Source organism: Hevea brasiliensis, chromosome 16 (assembly GCF_030052815.1).
Source record: "Hevea brasiliensis isolate MT/VB/25A 57/8 chromosome 16, ASM3005281v1, whole genome shotgun sequence".
Taxonomy (NCBI): Eukaryota; Viridiplantae; Streptophyta; class Magnoliopsida; order Malpighiales; family Euphorbiaceae; genus Hevea; species Hevea brasiliensis.
In genome coordinates this window covers 47,752,175-47,761,286 of record NC_079508.1, presented here as the reverse complement: position 1 = coordinate 47,761,286, position 9,112 = coordinate 47,752,175, and the positions used below count along the sequence as shown (strand labels likewise).

Here is a 9,112-nt window from a genome sequence, read left to right as displayed (position 1 = left end):
TTTCATATTATCAGAGATATTTAATTATTAAATTATTAATTCAATGAGAATAATTCATAATTAATTTATTTATAAAATTATTAACTAAATAACATGGCTGAACCAATATGGATAATTAGTGTTTTAATCTGGCAGCAAGGTGAAATAGAACTCCTTCTAGCGATCGGAATCTAAATTTTACTAGATTAAAATATTTCTTCCTATATATATATATTGGGGCAGCAAGTGGGCAGATCCTCTGCATGATCAATAGTCTAAGATAGTGCTATAAACAAACCAAGCTATCTTCGAGTTGCTTGAAGTTTAGTTTGATTCGACTCGTTTCAAAAATAATGAGTTCAGTTCGAGTTTGATTTTTAAGCTCATTTAATAAACAAGTTGAACTTGATTTAATAGTATTCAACTCGTAAAAATTCACGAGTCAAGTCATTTACGATCTAAAAATAATATATTGTTTAAAATTATAATAAATATAATTATTTATAATTTAAATTTAATTTTTTATAAAAAATAAGTTTTTTTTTTTATATAAGAGCTAATTAAAATAATGTAGTTTAAACTTCATAACCATAAACCTAAAACTCACTATGCAAATAAGTCGAGCTATTCGAGATTTAGTTCAACAAAAAACTTAGTTTAGTTAGGCTCATTTAGAAACAAGCTAAATTTGAACTTATAAATATTCAACTTAAGTTCAACACGGCTTGAGCTCGAATTTAGCTTGAATTCAAAACAAATTTTGACGAAGCAAACCTAAACTCTTTAAAGTTCGGTTCGACTCAATTCGTTTATGCTCCTAATTTAAGATATGATTTTTCTTATCTAAATTTGATCTATCATAAACATAAGATATATAATATATGATAAGATTTACATATTAAATACCTATAACTCATATATATGTTTGTATTTTAAGAACCAACACTAAAACTAAAACTCATTGGTAAATAAGCACTTATTTAATCAGCAGATCCAGCCACTTTATTAACAACAACCAACTCGGATGTAAGATCAACTAAAACCCACAAAAACCAAGTCACATACAACACCAACCCCACAAGCTAAAATGATTGTAACTAGTCGCTAGTAGCTAGTATTAGAATACTCTTCTTTTATCTCATTGTAGAGGATGAGATAAAAGATTCTCTTTCACCACAGACGACACATGTTGATTATCAGAATTCCTCCTTAAGCAATTGGCACGAATTTCCCCTTGTGTGCCTGTCAACACGTCCAGTTGCCCCATTTTGACCATGGAATCCACGAACATACGAAAGAAGAAAGTTTGATTAATAAAAAACCTAGTAACATAGCCCAGTGTTCTGGCATCGTGCCTTAAGTTTTGGTCTGAGTTAAATAGGCCCTGACGGCTGTAGAGATCAGCATAGTACAGATTGTCAAAAGTATTAGGAGATCGAACGTCTAACACAGTAGCACCAGTGGAGTCTAATGCAGGACAAATTTGCATGAGAAAAGCAGCAAAAGTTGGGTCCATTCTAGGATCTCGGGTTGGGTAAAGGCGATTAGTGAAAGAGCTGCAACTGCTGATGCCAATGGTGTGGGCACCGGACAGGGCGACCACATCAGTGACATTCAGGTTTTTTCTTGCAAACTGGGAAAGAATTGTGCTAACGTTAGCAGTGGGTGGCACCAGATCTACGAGTGTTTGATTTACTGGTGCGAATGTTACTCCGTCTCGCCTTCCCAGGGGAACCTCATAGTCAGGGCCGCCAGTCTGCAATCCATGAAAAAATTAAGGACAAATGATGTTAAAAATTCAGACCCACGATTGGAGCTTAATCAACAACAATGAAAAAGAAATTAGTTTATATATACAATCTGAATATTATTCAATGGCAGTATGTAGAAGAAGAAGAGGAGGAGGAGGAGGAGGAGGAGCGGTAGAATTTGTATGGTTACAAGGAAAACAGCGTCGCGGGCAGCGATGGTGAGAATATCAGAGCAAGAGACGACACGGTCACACTTCCCGTGAACAATCTGCCGGAGGTTCTCGAGGATCTGAAATGATTCTGGTCTCAAGGTCCGGTTGGGAATTTCGGTCCTCTCGCTTGCTCTTTCGAGCAGTATCGATCCATCGCATCCTGATTTATTCATGCGCGTAGATCCAAATTCCGAACAATATTATAAGCTAATCCCTCATTTTCAGAAATAACAACGTACAGAAGTATATATAAATTATAAATAGGGAGATAAGTCACCTTGGACAAAGCAGTCATGGAATTGGAGGCGAAGCAACCCAGCAGCTTGGCCAACGTCCCTAGTGAAAACTTTATGGAGCTCTCTTCTGATAATGGATTCAAGTTGAGGACAAGTATTTTGGTAGAATGTCCAGGAAAGGCGATTCACTATGGGAGGTCTGTTTTGTGCCTGGATGCCACTAAAGCAAAAGCCCAGCAAGACGAGATTAAAAGAAGACAAGTGAAACAAGTAGCAGTAGCCATTGTTGGTCGGCTTGTGCGTCCTTCACACATAGGGGAAGCATTATTTGTAACCATGTAATTGTTATTATTATTATTATATAGAAAATAAAAAAATAAAAGATTTTCGGATTACAAGTGATGCATGTGATAGTGATGATGAGAGTTTCATCTAGTGATAAAATTAATTAAAAAATTAAGGGGTTTCCAGTTTAAATTTTATAATATTAAATTAGTAACAATTTTTTATATTATTTTATGTATTTTGATAATTGTTTTACATTACAAATAGGCTTTAATTTTTGTTAATTTGATAATAACTATGATGTATATACATTTAGTATTTCTATTCGTAATAAAAAAATAATTAAGGACAAAATACAAAAAGGAAGTAGTTGAGCTACAATATTTAATCAGTAATTCTCTTCTGGCCTTTCTGATATATATATATATATAGAGAGAGAGAGTATAAATAAATTTAAATTATTTTTTAGTTATTTATATTCAATTCAAAAAAATGGTTGTTTTGTCTGATATAGCAAGTTGAATCAATTAAATGAGCCACTGATAATTTTCTCTAATATATATATCTCACTCATATAAATTAAAAAATATAAAATTTAATGTGGTATGGTATAAGTATATTCGACCAATAAATTTACTAACAAAAGAAAAATAATTATAATAATTAATTATTTTCTCATTCTCACAAATTACTCAAGCAAAAACTCATAGAATTCAATACATTTCTCTACTTCGTGGGCTTTCTATAATACAGTGGCCAACCAACTATATATATATATATAAAATTTAGTCTTTTTAGAACTCTAATTATTGAATTTTTTAATTTAAATTATACTAAGTTTCCTAAACTAATTATACTTCCTAATTCTAATTAAACTTGGACTCTAAAAATCTCTACCTTTAAGCTAAATGGAATTAGTTTTCACAATTTTTACAAAAATCAATTTTCTCATAGGTATTTCATTACATTCTTGATTGTTGATGTTGCCTCTTGCCTTAGCTTGCAATCTTCCAATCATTATGCTTCCTTCTAATTTATAGAGATTATTTACACCAATCTTCTCACCCTTCATAATTACAATGGTATTGAATGTGGCCATTCTCATGACAGTAGTAACATTCTCTATCTTCAAGGTCTACTTGTAGTTTCCAGTTTAATTTATTATTCCTTTTCTAATTGTTTCCATGTAAATTGCTTCTACCATGACTAGAGCCATCAACAAAAGCTCCATTGTCGTTGCTCCTACCTGTTTTTTTAAACTTTTCATCATTCAAGATAACTACGGTAACTTTTTCCATCTTCAAAGTCTCATTCCCAACTGTTAAGGCTGTTACCAAATTTTTATAAGATTGTATGAGAAATGTTAGAAGCAAGAGGGCTTTATTTTCACCATTTACTTTCTCACCATACTAGTCAATTGGGTAATTAATTTATTAAAGATATTAAGATGATTTTTCACATCATTACTTTTATCCATTCTGAGTTGGTATAACTTTTTATTCAAGTATAAGTAATTTGAAAGTGATTTTAACATGTACAATCTTTCCAATTTCTTCCACAGAATAACTAGCGAAATATCCTCTAGAACATTGTACTTCACATCTAAGGCTAACATCAATCTAATTGTACTCACAACCTTTTATTGAAGTTCTTCTCAATTATCATCTTTTATAGTCGTTGACTGTTTCTTGTTCAATACTTTAATTAATCCTTGTTGTATAAGGATATCTTTCACAATGCTTTACCACAGATTAAAATTATTTTTCTCATCGAATGGCTCCACCTCAAATTTTGCACTCACCACTTTGACATCTTAAATCATAGCTCTACTATCACTTGTTGTGAATATCTCACACTCATAAATTAAAAAATATAAAATTTAATGTGGTTCAGCGTAAACCTATTTCATCAATAAATTTACTAACATAAGAAAAATAATTATAACCACTAATTATTTTTCTCATCCTCACAAATATCTCAAATAAAAACTCATAGAATTCAATACACTTATCTAATTCATGAGCTCTTTACAATACAATGACCAACCAACTAATTATATATATAGACAACTAAAATCTAATCTTTTGAAACTTTAATTATTAAACTTCTTAATTTAAATTTTACTAAACCTTTTAATGATAATTAAATATATAAACATGATTTAAAATGGTAAACAAAAATGCTATAGCGCAAACTAAAAAAAAAAAAGCAGGAGCTTCTACGGATGGATTTTTCAACAGACTTAATTCCGTCAAAAAAATTTTTAAACATCGACGTGTTTTCTGATGAATTAGCGACGACCTATAATTTAAGTATAAAACAAGCCTTTTTAGATGAACTTTCGACGGATTTATGACGAATGGGTAAATGAGTTAGCGATAGATCACGTGTCGTCACTAATCTGTCAGAAGCTTGAAATTTAAAATGTAAATCCCTAAATTTCTCAGGCATGTGTTTACCCAAAATTTCCCCCCAAATTTCTGCTCTTCCCCTCTCAACGTTCTCTCCCATCGTTCGTGAACCGTCTACTGTTCAACTCATACATTATTGAATGTAAGAGAATTGCCTATCTTAAGTTTGTACACACATATTTGTCATAGTATAAGCATGTCGATCATTAACCCTATTCCAAGCAAGGAGGGGCGAGAAAAGATGAATCTACTGATACGGTGTGTCCGCAAGTGCACGGGTCACAGTAGTATAGTTTTAGAAAAAAATGATATCGATCCCACAGGGAATTGTGCTTAAATTGGAAATAAAAGTATAAGCTAATTAGAATGACAAAAATTAAAGATGTAAAATGAAATTTGGAATTAAAATTGGTATTTGAGGAATTAAAACTAAATCAATCAATTAACTAAAATTAATTAAACTAGATTACCAAAAATTAATTTGAAATTTTTATTTATGAAATTTGAGAGGAATTAAATCTAAATTCAATAAAAATAAAAACAAAGTGATTCTAGAGATTGGATTTAAATTGGATTTAAATTTAAATTGCTATTTAAATGATTTGGAGGATTTAAATCTAAATTCAATGAAAATTAAATTGATTCTAGAGATTGAATTTTCAATATTGTTTGCATGTGGTTTATCCCTAATTTAGCCAAACACATGAGAATTGCAATTTTGAGGGAAATCAATTCTTAAATTTTTGAAACCTTTTTCAAGCATCTCAAAATTGGTTTTCATTAAATCAAACCCTGTTTTCACGGTATTTCAAACCTAACAAAAACCCAATTAATGCTCCAATTGATTTTTGAAAAGTTCTCCTTAATCTTCTTAGCTTATTTCTAACACCAAGAAAATAAAGTTTATTGCAAGATTATCCATCCCCAATATTCACTTTTCAGTCCATCTATTAAGGATTAAAACTTAACTTAATGAGGGCCCATTCATCAAGCAAGGCAATAAGCACACAAGCAATAAAACAAAATATAACAATTTTCATTTAAATGGCCAAATCAGTTCAAAACCACAAAACAAATCAATATTTACAAACTCATCTCTAGAATCTCAATAAACTACTAAAAAATCATTGTTTAAAGACAAACCCAAATGAAGAAATAAAGAAATAATGGAAATGTAAGCTAAAGGGGTAGAAAAACCCAGCAAATTGCAGAAGGATCTGCTGCAGAAAAGTGCAGAAACGTGATCCTTGCTGCTGCTGGAAGAAAATGCAGAAGGTGCTCCTCCTTCTCTCTTTCTAACTTTTCCGAAATTGCCTCCCTTGCTCTCTATGGAAAGAAAATGATAAAATGAGGCTTTATATAGGCTAAGGGTCTGCCCTAGAATGGGTAAAAGGGGGAAGGTTCTAGAGAAAGTGAGGTAAAAAGCTGGAGTAACGGAAATGCCACGTCAATTATTTCCAGTAAAAATGACATAAGCCGAGTCAGTTGTGTCGTGGGTTGTGTTGCGGGTTGTGTCGCTCTCGGCGTGAATATCTGACGATCGACACAACCTGCGACATAAGCTAATTCGGTTGTGCTGCAGGTTGTGTCGCTCTCGACCATTTTTACTCAACTTCAAAATTTTTGCAATTCGACTTTAATCTCCTCCAAATGGCTACTCTGATCAAAATACATCAAATTTCTCCAAATTTAGCCTACAAAACAAATAAATTCCAAAAATTAAACTAAGAAGTGTGAAAATTGTAAAGTTGACTAAATATATGCTAATATTTATAATAATAGTTATGAACAAGGGTAGATTATGTGCAAAAATTACTCCTAAATGATGATCTAAAATGCATGCATCATCTACTAATACTAACCATCCACCAGTGACCAAACCTGTAGTCAAACCGAAAAAATAAAAAAGGAAAAAAGAAAATAAGGGGTGTAGGAGAGGCAATGAATCCTTTCAAATTAACTAGAACTAGAGGGTACATTAGATGTGGCAAATGCAAGCAACAAGGATATAATACAAGAGGATGCAACGCTAGCATCACTAGAGAGTCAGCCTACCAAAGGGGGATGAGAAAGAGCACATGCATGGCTGAACCAATATGGGTAATTAGTATTTTAATCTAACAGTAAAGTGAAATGAAAACTGTTAAGCGATCGGAATCCAAATTTCATTAGATTATATATATATATATATATATTTTCATAAACTGCATTAAAATATTTCTTCCTGAGTAAAAAAAGATAAAACAATATGGGGCAGCAAGTGGGCAGACCCTCAGCAGGATCAACAAGTTAAGGCAAACATAAACACTTTTTTCTTTTTAATAATTGACCTAGGACTCTAACTTAGAACTCGCAGTTCTGAAGATGGCTCTATAACACATAAGCTCATATGTGATATAAACACTTGTTTAATCAGCTGAGCCAGCCACTTTATTAACGATAACCAACTCTTTATCAGAAAACCAAGTCACAAACTACCAGAAAAACCAAGCCACAAACTACACCAACCCCACAAGCTAGTAATATTAGAATACTCTTCTTTTATCTCATTGTAGAGGATGACCCAAAATTCTCTTTCACCACAAACAACAAATGTTGGTTATCAGAATTCCTCCTGGAGCAATTGGCACGAATTGCCCCTTGTGTGCCTGTCAACACGTCCAATTGCCCCATTTTGACCATGGAATCCATGAACATACGAAAGAAGAAAGTTTGATTAGTAAAAAACCTAGTAACATAGCCCATGTTCTGGCATCTCGCCTTTAGTTTTGGTCTGAATTAAATAGACCTTGACGGTTGAAGAGATCAGCATAGTATAGGTTGTCAAAAGTATTAGGAGATCGAACATCTAATACAGTAACACCAGTGGAGTTTAGTTCAGGACAAATTTGTATGAGAGAAGCAGTGAAAGCAGGGTCCATTGTAGGATCTTGGGTTGGATAAAGGCAATTAGTGAAAGAGCTGCAAGTGCTGATGCCAATGGTGTCGGCACCTGACAAGGCTACCGCATCAGTAACATTGAGGTTTTTTCTTGCAAACCGGGAAAGAATTGTGCTAACGTTAGCAGTGGGTGACACCAGATCTACTAGTGTTTGATTTACTGGTGCAAATGTTACTCCGTCTGCAATCCAGGAAAAAATAGAAGACAAATCAGGTTAAAAATTTACACCAACGAGTGAAGCTTAATCAACAACAAAGAAAAAAGAAAAGAAGACGGAAGGATCGGTGGAAGTGGTATGGCTACAAGGAAGACGGAATCACGGGCAGCGATTGTGAGAATGTCAGAGCAAGAGACGACACGGCCACAGTGCCCGTGAACAATCTGCCGGAGGTTCTTGAGGATCTGAAATGACTCTGATCTCAAGGTCAGGTTGGGAATTTCGGTCCTGTCGCTTGCTCTTTCAAGCAGTATCGATCCATCGCATCCTGTTTTATTCATGTACGTAGATCCAAATTCCAAGCAATTATACGCTAATTCCCCATTTTCAGAAATATAAATACACAGAAGGATGTGTACAATATATATGGAGAGTCACCTTGGACAGCAGTCATGGAATTGGAGACGAAGCAACCCAGCGGCTTGTCCAATGTCCCAGGTGAAAACTTGATTGAGCTTTCTTCTGATAATGGTTTCAAGTTGAGGACAGGTATTTTGGTAGAATGTCCAGGAGAGACCATTCATTATGGGAGGTCTGCTTTGTTCCTGGATGACACTACGGCAAAATGCCAAAAAGGCAGAAGAGATCAAAAGGAGACAAGTGAAACAAGTAGCAGTAGCCATTGTTGGTTGGCTTGTGCGTCCTGCATACTAGATGAGGCATTATTTATAACCGAAAACTAAAATATTTTCATATTACAAGTAATGAATGTGATAGGGATCATGAGAGTTTCATCTAGAGGTAAAATTAATTAAAAAAATTAAGAGTTTTACGTGTTATTTGGATAGGTGGAAAAGGGAGAGGAAGAAAAATAATAAGAGAAAAATAAAGTTGAAAATACATTTTTTCTTGTTTGGATAGAAGAAGGAAAATAAGGAGAGAGAGAAAAATTTATTCTATTTTTCTCTAGTTATTTTCTCTCTAATTTGGAGAGAAAGTAAGAAATCAAAGAATCAAAAGAGCTAATTCTTTATCTTTTTTTATTTTACATTCTTTATTTTTTACTTATACCAATACAAGGAGAGAAAATAAGTGATGGAAAATAAGAAAAATTTTCTTTCTTTTATTTTCTTTTCTCTT

General features: G+C 33.2%; 2 pseudogenes; both read right to left on the bottom strand.

Moving 5' to 3' along the window:
- Positions 1-960: 960 nt before the first annotated feature.
- On the bottom strand, positions 961-2,462 carry LOC110641924 (peroxidase 12-like; annotated as a pseudogene).
- A 4,953-nt stretch (positions 2,463-7,415) lies between these two features.
- Positions 7,416-8,655, bottom strand: LOC110641936 (peroxidase 12-like; annotated as a pseudogene).
- Between the last annotated feature and the right edge of the window lie 457 nt (positions 8,656-9,112).